Raw genomic sequence first — 12,001 nt, 5'->3', positions numbered from 1 at the left:
ATGTGGCTTCAAGTCGGTTGTGACGTATGGCAACCAGATCTAAAATAAAGAACCTCATTTCCCCCCTTCCTTCCCCCATCTCCTCCAGTTGATCTGCGTGAAGGCTCATTTGAATAGCCCATGATTCCCCGGGAAAATGGGGGGGAAACAGTGTTTCTTCTGATATTTTTTAACGTTTGTAAACGACTAACCCGTATTTTGTGGAAAGGGCATCTTATTCTGGTAGCTCCTTGAGTCGATGTTAAATTAGTAGTGCCGGTTGTGAGAAACCATAACCTCAAAAAGTGTTGCTTGTTCTGTGAAGACGTTTGCGCAAGTTGCTAAGTGTTTCTTTGTGGATGTCACGGATGGTCTCCACGTGGGTTGTGTAAACTCCCAAATTTTTGGAGGCCCAATGGCGGGCCAAAAATTGTGGTTGTAGAACAGATGTAATAAATTTTGAAGTGTTTGGAAAGAATTGATATGTGAACGTATATTGCTTTCATGGAGATTCTGATTTATGGTGTTAGGGTCTTCATAGTAAGCGATGTTCAGAGGTGATTTACTATTGTCTTTCTCTGAGGCTGAGAAGACAGTGACTGCAGTGTGCTTTATGGCTGTGGGGATTTGAACCATAGTCTCCCAGGTCGTAGTCCAGCACCTTAACCACTTCACCACACTGGCTCTCTATAAAGTTATTCGTTTATATAAAAATAAGTTACTTCAGTTTCTCTTTCACTGAGACTTGTGTAGCTGTGGATGGTGAGAACTGAAAAAAGACACCTATTCTTTCTCTAGCGCCACCTGCTCCAGTGTTGGGGCTCATTTGCATAGGCCACGATTCCTTGCACATCAGGAAAAGGGAAAAAGAGTTATATTTCTACTTTTAATTTCCACACACACACACATTTATATAGGGCTATCCTGTACAGTAGGGCCCCACTCACACAGCGGGTTACGTTCCAGACCCCTGCCGAAAAGTGGAACTCTGTCAATAAATGGCGCCCAACGTTCCGCTGATGAGCGAGTCATGCTGAAAAACACCTTAAAAGTGGAACAAGCGCCATGAGTGGCACCTTACTCTAACTGAAAACTGCTGTATTAGTGAAACACTGAAAAGTGGGGCCTTACTGTATTTTGTGGGAATGGCATCATACTTCAGCAGCTCCTTGATTCAGCGATAAATTAGTTGTGCCAATGGTGAGATATAAACTTTAGAATTTTCTGAGGAAAGGTTCACAACTCCCTTTCATTGTTTTCTGTATGTTTGGATTGTAATTCCACCAGTTTGAATTTAATTCCCAAAGTTTTGGAAGCACAAAGGTGAGCATTTCAATATGAAAACTAGATCAATATTCTGTAAAGACAAACCAAAATGTACAATACAAGGATAATATAAATAGTTGAAGTTCACTCAAATAATTTTGAAAACCAGTTTGGGGGGGGGGTTCAATATGTGGATTTAATCTGGATTAGGACCACTGCAAGAAGGAACCTATTCTTCATTCACCCACTCCCTTCTGCTAACTTGTATCTGCATGAAGCATCTTTGGGGCTCATTTGAATTGACCGTGATCCCTTGCACATCAGGAAAGAGGAAAAATAGTTATATTCCTATTGAACATAGGAAGAGCCTGAGGGATGAGGACGGTAGCCCATCTAGTTCAGCATTGTGTTCTCACAGTGGCCAACCAGATGCTTAGGGGAAGCCAGCCAGCAGGACTTGAGTGTAAGAGCACTCTCTCCTCCTGTGGTTTCCAGCAACTGGTAATGGGAGCATATTACCTCCCATCATGGGTAGATGGTCTCATCCTTCATGAACTTGTTTAATCCTCTTTTAATGCTGTCCACCTTGGTGGTCATCACTACCTCTTCTGAAAGCAAATCCATAGTTTAACTATGTGCTGTGTGAAAAAGTACTTTCATTTGTCAGTAGGGTTTCCAAGTTCAGGGCCTGAGACTGATCCTGTATCTTTAGGAGAAGAATAAGTCAGCCAAGTGCAGGTGTTCTTTCAACTCTGTAATGGGAAAAACCACAAGGTGGGATTCTCCCTCCCTCCTCCACAACTTTTAAAGATACAGAAGACCTCTTGGAGGCCAGGCCTGGCAACATAGATCTGTATAACAACATTATGACATCAGCAGCTTTATCTTCAACACCTTTCCTAATAATCCCTAGCATGGATTTGACTTTTTCCACAGCTGCTGCACACTGGGTTGATACTCTCATGTTTGCAATTTTGTGGGAGCCACCTCCTGCTCCAGTAGCTCCTTGATTCAGTGATAAATGAGTAGTCACAGTGTTAAGATACCACATGGTCACTCCTGTGAAAACATTCACAAGCAAACTCTTAGCAGTGGCAGCTGGTGCCCACTAGACCTGGTAGGGCTGCTTTGGGGATGTGACCAATGAGGTCATAGGGACATGACCAAGTGAACACAATGGGGCTTACTTCTAAGTAAAATGCATAGGATTAGTTTGCTAGCTAAAGCATGCCTCCTCCTCGGTGTAGTTAACCATTACATATGTGGAACTATGTCATTTCTATGGAGGAAACAGTAAATACTACATTCAGGAAGATTGTATTTTATTTAAACTATACCTAGCTTATTTCCTGATATGCAGAAAGAACCTCCCTGACCTGAAGTAGTGTATTTAAGTATTATGGATAATAATCGTTGGCTAAATATCTCCACAGAGAAGTTTATTTTTTTTTAAATGAAACCAGTCCTATAAATCATAAGCTCCTATTGCTCAGAGATACTGGGGGGGGGGGAACAAGCCAAAAATGTTAGAAAAAGGAATCTCTAAATACTGTAGCAGCAAGTTCCTCAAGTTCTTCCAGTACTCCACTGGTGCAAGCACTCAGACATTCACACAAAGTATCTTTAAATTTCCTGCATTTTATAAAAGCAGGGATTGGCTTAACTCAAAATTCCTTCTCCTTTCGAGCAATCACATCTATACAGGTTCCACCTCCTCACTCAAAACGAAGTTTGGGCTGGAAGTGTGCAACAACCCCCAGACGTGCCCTGCTAATTGCATTACCAATACCAGGATGTCTGTGTTAACTACTCTTCTGCTCTCTCTCCCAGTTATGAAATATGCAGTCCTGGGCTCAGAAAGAAAATAAATATGTGGTTCCCTTTGAAGTACTGCTAAGCTTTTATAAATTCTTCTCTTATCCCTAATGGGAGTTAATTATCTTGCACAAGCCCATATCAAATTTTCTGATACTTTAAAAAAAAATTTAAAGGTCTGGTCCAGCCTGGTCCAGCCTGGTCCAACATGTATGTTTAATTTAATAGCACTATGATCACTGTTCCCAACTGGTTTGACAAAACTTACATCTTGCACCAGGTCCTTAAGATTACATCCAGGGTAGCCATCCCTCTGGTCTGTTCCATGACCAAAGGTTCTAGGACACTGTCATTTAGGATATCTAGAAATGTGCTTCTTTGCCATGAAAGGAATACATATGTAGCCAGTCTATGCCAGGGTAGTTGAAGTCACCCATTACTACAACATTTAAGAACATAAGAACATAAGAAGAGCCTGCTGGATCAGTCATTTTTCATTCAGCCATTTTGATCAAGGGGACAATAGACTGTCCCTCATACTAAATTACTCTTGGGACCCAGTATCACCACCCACAATGATTCTGTAGAGGACTCTGCCTCTTTGGGGGTTTCTAGCTTGCTGGATTCAATTTCACTTTTCTTTCCTGTATAGAGTGATACCATCTCTAATACATCCTTCCCTGTCCTTTTGATATAGTTTATATCCAGCCATAATCATGTTCCACTGGTTTTCTCCATTGCACCTGATTTCCGTTATGCTCACTAGTTCAATGCTGTCCTCTAAGACCAAGCACTAGTTCTCCCATCCTGGCTCCGAGGCTTCTACTGTTACTGCATAAACACTTGTATATAGTGTCTCCTTTCAACTGGCACTTTAATTTTTCACCTGTGACACTTTGGTCTCTCTGAATTGCTCTCCTGTGCCTCTGCACTCACATCGCCTAGTTCTACACCTATCTCATTTAAATTTCCATGACTTTTTTGGTCTGCATCCCAGGAGAGAGATTTGTTCCTTGGACCCTCCTCAGCTCCTGTCAGCTTTCCCCCCTCCATCAGTTTAAAAGCTGCTCTGCCACATGAATTATTCTAAGGACCAGCAGTTTGGTTTTATCCTAGTTCAAGGGGAGTCCATCCCTTTGTGCAGCCCCCTCCCCACTTTGTTCCAAAATATTCCCCAGTGCCTAACAAATCCAAGCCCCTTCTCCTATTGTCTCATCCATGCATTGAAACACAAAGCTGCAACCTGTCTAGCTGGACATGTGCAAGGAACTGGTAGCATTTCAGAGAAAGCTATCTTGGCAGACCTGGTTTTCAGCATTCTGCCTAGCAGCCTAAATTTTGCTTCCAGGACCTCACAGCTGCATCTACCCATACCATTGGTGCCGGCATGCACCACGGGCTCTGACTACTCCCCTCCCCCATTTACCAGGCTAACTAGAAGACCAGCGGTTATCACCTTAGCACCAGGCAGGCAAATCGCCATAATGACGCAATAGAACTAGCCAGCGCACAGAACTCATTAAGTCCACCACAATTTAATTTACAAAAGCAATGGTAACGGGGAACCAATCAGGTTTTCAATGCTCAGCAACAAGCCTTTAGAGCGTCACTGAGACTTACTCTTGTGTAACTGTGGATCCTGAGTACGATCTTCGCCCCGCTGCGGCAGATCTGCGTGAAACGTCTTTGGCGCTCATTTGCATAGCCCATGATTTCCCTGCGCATCAGGCAAAGGAGAAAAATAGTTTTATTTCTACTTTTATTGTTTTCAGTTATGTCCAGGGCTATCCTTTTTTGTTTTTTTTTTCAATAATTTTTATTCAGATTTTCATAAAACATACAAGACAAAATCATAAAACATTCAAAGACAAAAAACAAAATCAAAAATAGTTAAACAAAAAGAAAAAAAGAAAAAAAAAAACAAAAATAAAAAATAAAGAGTAAAATATTGACTTCCCATTTGTCAAAGATCAAATCAGTTATAAGTCTATAATATATAACAATCCTGTCTCTTAAGTCATATTATAAAATCACTTTCCTCCAGTAGTTATCTTACTTAATCATCAAATCTCATAAACATTACTTTATTCTTTCCACAAAAAGTCAAAGAGAGGTTTCAATTCTTTAAGAAATATATCTATCAATTTTTTTTTCCAGATAAGCATATCGATTAATCCATCTCATTACTAATTATGATAATCTTATTGTCATAACCATAGTCAAAATAAACATTTCAATTAATCCATCACATCAGAATCTGTTAGGTTCAATAATTTCAGTAGCCATTGTTCTATTATCTCTATTAGTTCCATTTTCCATCTTCCATCTTCAGTAGTCTTGTTAAGTCCAGTAATTTCAATATCCAATCTTCCATTATCAGTATTCCATAATAATCTTGCTGTCAAAGCCATAGTCATATAGTAAGAGTCTGATGGGGATTACCTCTATCCCAAATATTTTCTTGCCATCCATTCTGAATAGGTTGCTGAAATACTGCTGTAAAATCATATCTCTGTTCTTTTTTTCAAAATACACTGGGTCATCTCTTAAAAGTTTTTCCATTGTCACATGGCTGCAGTTAATTCCATAGATTTTCTCTATATTGGGCTCCATCACATCATTCCAGTCCAGAAGATTATCCATGCCATTGATAACTTTATCTCTAGAATCTTCATTCATTTCTTCAGAGATAACATTGAGTTCCAAACAATAGATTTTATTTCTAAAGTCCATAGACTCCAAATCTTGTTCCTGTTCCACGTTGGTTCCAATCTCCGGGATCTCCTCTCTCACAGGGACCCCTATTCCAGTCTCCAGGGTCACCTCTCTCACAGGGACCCCTGTTCCAATCTCCGGGGTCTCCTCTCTCACAGGGACCCCTTCCAGGGTCACCTCTCTCACAGGGACCCTTATATCTTTAATCTCCTGCTTCATTTTACTCAATTCAATTTTCATTATCTCAATCTCATCCATTATTTTCTGAAACATAGTTATTTCCAGATTTTCAGCCACTTTCTTAATTGCCATTTTAAAAGAAAAATATAGGAAAACCACTTCTTATTTCAGCAACAATTGGGTTAATACTCCAAACTTGGTGACATCACAGTATAAACAGAGCAGACAGCCTTATCTCTCCAATAGTTAAGTAAACAAAATGCAGTTCCCAGGATCGAAACAATTAATGGCAATCGTCAAGAAACAGATTCGTCAAAATAAAATAGACCAAAAAGAGAGTAGTCTCAAAACAGTATAATATTTTTCAAAATAAAAATCTGGAATAGAAATCCCTCTTCTGTGTATATCTTTAGAATGCAAATCCAGGACAGCTTTTTGCAACAAAAACAGAGATAAGCTATTAATTAGTGCGTAGCAGAGAGAAGTTATGGCTCCCCAGTGAGATGTCAAAAACTGATCAATCTGGCAAATCTCTTTTAAACAGCAACAATTTAAGTCAAGTAAAAGAAAAATATAGAAAGAAGGGTGCTTGCCTGTTAGTGCGTTCTCTCTTAGAAGATAAGGTGAACGTTCGCTTTATCAGATAGAGCTTGCTGTTAAAAATCCGTCCCACCTTCGTCGGCTGGACCTCGTCCCATAAATTAATGAGATCTGGTCGTCCCAACAAAAATAGGCTTTGAGGTTAATCTCTTCGTTTCTCCCTACCCGGGAGAAGTTTAATCAGTCAAAAAAAAAAGAAAAAACTGACTGATATATCTGAATAAGCTTCTTTTGAGGCAGGAGCCCGTCTCAAAAGCAGGCACAGGCTAAGTCACCCTTCCCGGAAGTTCCAGGGCTATCCTTTTTTGTGGGAGTGACATCGCCCTTCAGCAGCTCCTTGTTTCAGCGATAAAGAAGTAGCCACGTTGGTGAGATACCATAATGTAAAGAATGCTCGCTGTTTGGTTGGTAACCTTCGTAAAATATATTCTATTTTCATAGAAATATCGTGGGTATTAAATCCCAAATTTTTGGAGGCCCGACAGAGGGCTGCCAAGTGGTGTGGTACTAAAAGCAGTTGTTTGTTGTGTGTTGTTCCATTCAGCATAAAAGGTATTGATTTAGCTAATTTTATCAAAACCATCAAACTTTTAACATCTACATTAATTGTTTATGGTGGTGGAATCTGTCATAGTATTTATGAAAGTTATTGGAAAATTAGGAATTTTGGCACAGCTGTGTATCATAAATATACAGCATGCTACCAATGAGGCAATAGAGCTATTCAGTTTTCACTGGACCTTAATTCCCAAAAGCAATAGAGGCAGGATAGTATATTGTGGGAACGGTCTCTTGCTGTAATACCCCCTTGGTTCAGTGATGTGCATAGTTACAGTGGCGAGATACCGAAACGTCACCCGTTCTGCGGAAATGTTTGCGACAACACATGTCCCTTTTTTTCGGTGGATGGAGGGGATCATTGAGTGGGATGTTACTTCCCCAGTTTTTGGAGGCTCAACGGTGCTGTCATGCACCACGGTCACTGACTCCACCCGCCCGCCTCGCCTTGCCTTGCCTTGCCTTACCAGGCTAACTAGAAGACCAGCGGTTATCACCTTAGCACTAGGCAGGCAAATTACCATAATGACGCAGTAGAACTAGCCAGCGCACAGAAATCATGGAGTCCACCACAATTTAATATACAAAAGCAATGGGGAGGGGGAACCAATCAGGTTTTCAATACCCAGATTTACTCAGCAACAAACCTTTAGCGTCACTGAGATGTAACTGTGGATCCTGAGTACTATCTCCCGCCCGCTGTGGGCGGATCTGCGTGAAGCGTCTTTGGCGTTCATTTGCATAGCCCATGATTCCTTGCGCATCAGGAAAGAAAGAAAAAAGTTTTATTTCTACTTTTATTGTTTTCAGTTATGTCAAAGGCTATCCTTTTTTGTGGGCGTGGCATCGCCCTCCAGTAGCTCCTTGTTTCAGCGATAAACAAGGAGCCACGGTGGTGAGATACCATAAGGTAAAGAATGCTCACTGCTTGTGTGGAAACGTTCGCAAAACGCGTGTTCTTGTTTTCCTGGATGACAGTCCATCAGGTGGGATTATAACTCCCAAATTTTTGGAGGCCCAATGGCGGGCCAATGATCGTTGTGCTATTAAAAGTAGATGTTTACTTTGTGTGTGTGGTTCTATTCTGTATAAAACGTGTTGACTTAATTATTTCCTTAAACTTTGAACGTCCACGTTATTTGAATATAGTGGTTAAATCTCTAAAGTTTCAATGAAATTTATTAGAGAATTGGGAATTCTCTTGCAGCGGTGCATTGTAAATATACGGCACGTTATCTACCAATAAGGCAATAGAGCTATTCGGCGTCCGCTGGACCTTAATTCCCAAAAGCGATGGAGGCGGGACAGCAATCGGGTTTTCAATACCCGGATGTATTCGGCAGTAATCTCCGTTCGTGAGACTGAATACCCCGAAACGGTGCACTGGGAATTCTTGAAGGAAACTGTTTCCCCTTTCCACCCTCCCGCTTCAGTCGAGTTGCACCGGAGTGAAGCGTCTTCGGGGCCTATTTGCACAAGCCCGTGATCCCTTGCGCCCCCGGAAAGGGGCAACCTAGGGATACTTTTTCACACATGTGAACGGTCAGCCTCTGTTTCAGCGATAAATGAGCAGTCGCGGTGGCAACTTATTGTGAAGGCAGGAACTGTGGCTGCTTCTGTGGAAACCTTCGTAAAAACATTTTCTTGTGGATGGGAAGGACGTTGCCAGATGGGAAGTATCTCCCCAAGTTCAGGAAGTTGGGCAGCGGGACCCTGGTACCTGTGCCCCCCAAAAAAGTATTTCTCTTACACATCATATAATGAACGTGTGTGTGGTTCCTACGAAAACTTGTAAACGCGGAGACTAGTTGTGCTTTTTCCTCCTACAAAATAATAGTTTTACTTAAAAGTCAAGTTTTTAGACACACTCGTAACGGTGGATAGGGACCCCTCCACGACGAACTCTCACCTTGCCCTCCCCCTCCCATTTGGGCGGCGACAATGGTACCTACGTAAATTGCCTTTCAGGCTCATTTGCATAGTCCATGATGCATTGCGCACGGAAAAGGGGAGGAATAAAAATCCCTGCTTCTTATAAACGCTCGCATTTGTGCATGGCAAGCTCGTATATTGTGAGAACGGCGTTCTGTTGTAAGAGCTCTGTGTTTTTGTTGTAAGTGAATAGACACCGGGGCAAGACCCCATAACTTGAAAAACGTCGTGCGTTCCATGGAACTGTTGGCTAAAATAATTTTGAAGAATTTTTCTGGCATGACGAAGTACCCACAAGGGGTTAAAACCTCTAATTTTTGGATGCCTAACTGCGGGCCATTGGTAGCGTTTGCAGGAAGACAGAAGCGTGGTGCTTGGTGTTTCAATTAATTTTTTTTTGCGGGTTTTATTCTTTCCATATTAAAAAAATTCGCAAAGTTTGTAAGTATGTCGTTCGGTGAACGCAAGGGGGGCATAGCTTGCGATGTTTATACAGTCCTTTTTACTCAGAAGTAACAATAGTTTGCTTTCTGTTAGTCGCTTCTATTGGCAATGGTGTGCTCGATGGGAACCCTGCTGGAAGAAACTATCCTTCCCATCCACCACTTCGGTGGCAGCAGTCGGGGAAAGACGCGAAGCTGATTTGTATAGCCCACGAGAAAGGGGGTGGGGAAGCCCCTCTGTTTCTCTTTGATCAGTATTCATGTGTGTGTAAATTGCAAGCCGGTATATTGTGGGAACGGCCTCTTGCTGTAATACCCCCTTGGTTCAGTGATGTGCATAGTTAAAGTGGCGAGATACCGAAACGTCACCTGTTCTGCGGAAATGTTTGCGACAACACATGTCCTTTTTTTCGGTGGATGGAGAGGATCATTGAGTGGGATGTTACTTCCCCAATTTTTGGAGGCTCAACGGCGGGCCGCTTATGGCTGTATTACAAAAACTAATTTAGTGTTTCTGACAGATATTACTACCAGCATAACTGAAGTCTTGATTGGTTTCAGTTTTGTTTTGGGCTTCTGTTATCCAGCCCTGACTCACTCAGCGAAATTATATTTGCTGTTTTGCTGAGTGGAAGAATGCAAGTCAGGTGTATGTGCCCCTTTCTATTAGTTTATTCTTAGGTGCAATAATTAAATGGTTACTTTCATTTCACCAAAATAAATCTGTAATAGTGCAGTTGTATATATCTCTACTCAGTAGTAAGCTGCACTGACTTCACTGAGAATTTTCCTGAGACAAGGCTGTGATTCTAAATCATAACCACTGTCTTAAAGGTGCCTCAAGACTCCGAGCATGTTTCCTTGTAATTATTCCTATCTAGGGCTTCTCACATGGTAGAATGAAGTTGTTACAGGAAAAAATAAGAACAAACAAAATGCCTGACAATGACTGCATAATATTAAAGTGTACATTTAATTTGGAGTTTTACACTTTCTGATTTTGTTATCAAGTGTAATGAGGCGGTGGGAGATGTTCTGTTCCATAAACTAATATATTTTAGTAAAACAGAGCAATCAACCCGTATAGAGAAATCCAGGAGGACTGCCAGAGCTCATTATTTTATTGCTAGTTTAATCTCATCATTCTCTTTGGCCTAACTAGTTTAAAATTTAGAAGGCTATTGTGGTGCCATCTAGTGAAACTTAAATTGGACCCACATCTTGTTTTACTTATGGAGTGCCATGTACCATCCTGCAGTAATGCTATAAAGCATTACTCACTTAATTTGGGATCCAAAGTTGACATTTTTGTGATGAGCAAATATCTCACCTCTTTCCCACTTTTGGTGCTTGTTTATAACAGACATAGGAACCTAGAAAGTTGCCTCATACAGAGTTAGACCTGTCCATCTAGCTCAACATTGTCTACACTGATTGGCAGTGGCTGTCCAGGGTTTCAGGCAGGGTCCTCTCCCAAACCTGCCTGGAGATGCCAGGGATTGAACCTGGGACCTTCTACTCTTACTACTGAGCTACCGTCCTCCCCTATAGTGGCTCAGCTTGTTTGAATGCTGGTCAGTAACTGGCTAGGAGCACTCCAGAGCAGTTTGGGGAAGAGGCGCTGGGGGAGGGTGAAAGCAAAGCTATAGTCTCAAGATTTACTGTCAGTTATTCTTAACATGTTGTTGGTTAATAAGTTAGCTGCTAATTGTTCAGTTCTTCAATAATTTTCAAGTTTATGAATTTTCAAGTTTAACTATGGTGGACATTTATTTGGGGGAGTTCATTACAGTGTACACCATTTATTTCAGATATGTGATCAACTCATGAAGTGCATCTAACCCTGCTACTCCATGTATACTGAAGACTTTGCTCGGTGACTCCAGTTCAAATTGGAGGATGAGGCTGCATGTCTAACTTCTAGTGTTCTTGAGGACTAGCGAACAGCGGAGCCTAGGAACCAGAGCTGGAATGAAAAGGAGTCCTGCTGTCAAATCTTTTCTCAGTCATAGCTCCCACTGTGTGATCTTGTACAGATAACTGTCACTTAGGCTAAACCTACCTCACTTTTAAAACATCAGAGCAGAGCAGAGCAGCTTACAAATTGCAATCCACTTTTCTCTGAGGAGGGAGACAAACTTAATCTCTCTTCAATAGTAATAAAAAAGATGATCAGAGCATATTACAAATTACAACATAGTTTAAAATTACAGAAATAGTATAACTGGTAAACTATAAAACAATAAATTTGCAAATAAGCAGCAAAGCAAATAATCTCTTAGAGGATGAGAGATTTGATCCACCTAGCACTGCAAGGATGTCATACTTGGAACCAAGCAAGCCTTCCTGGAGAAAGAAATCTGCAGCTTTGGGCACATCTATATGGAAAAAATAAATAAATTGAAAATGGGTGCCACCACTGAGGAGGCTCACTCTCTCCACTGGAGGCTAGTCCTTGACTCCTTGGGCAAATGAGGCACTGCCCTCAAACTTCAGTCTGGCTTCAGCCAACC

This window comes from Rhineura floridana, chromosome 4 (genome assembly GCF_030035675.1).
Source record: "Rhineura floridana isolate rRhiFlo1 chromosome 4, rRhiFlo1.hap2, whole genome shotgun sequence".
Taxonomy (NCBI): domain Eukaryota; kingdom Metazoa; phylum Chordata; class Lepidosauria; order Squamata; family Rhineuridae; genus Rhineura; species Rhineura floridana.
Note: the sequence above shows the minus strand (reverse complement) of the source record.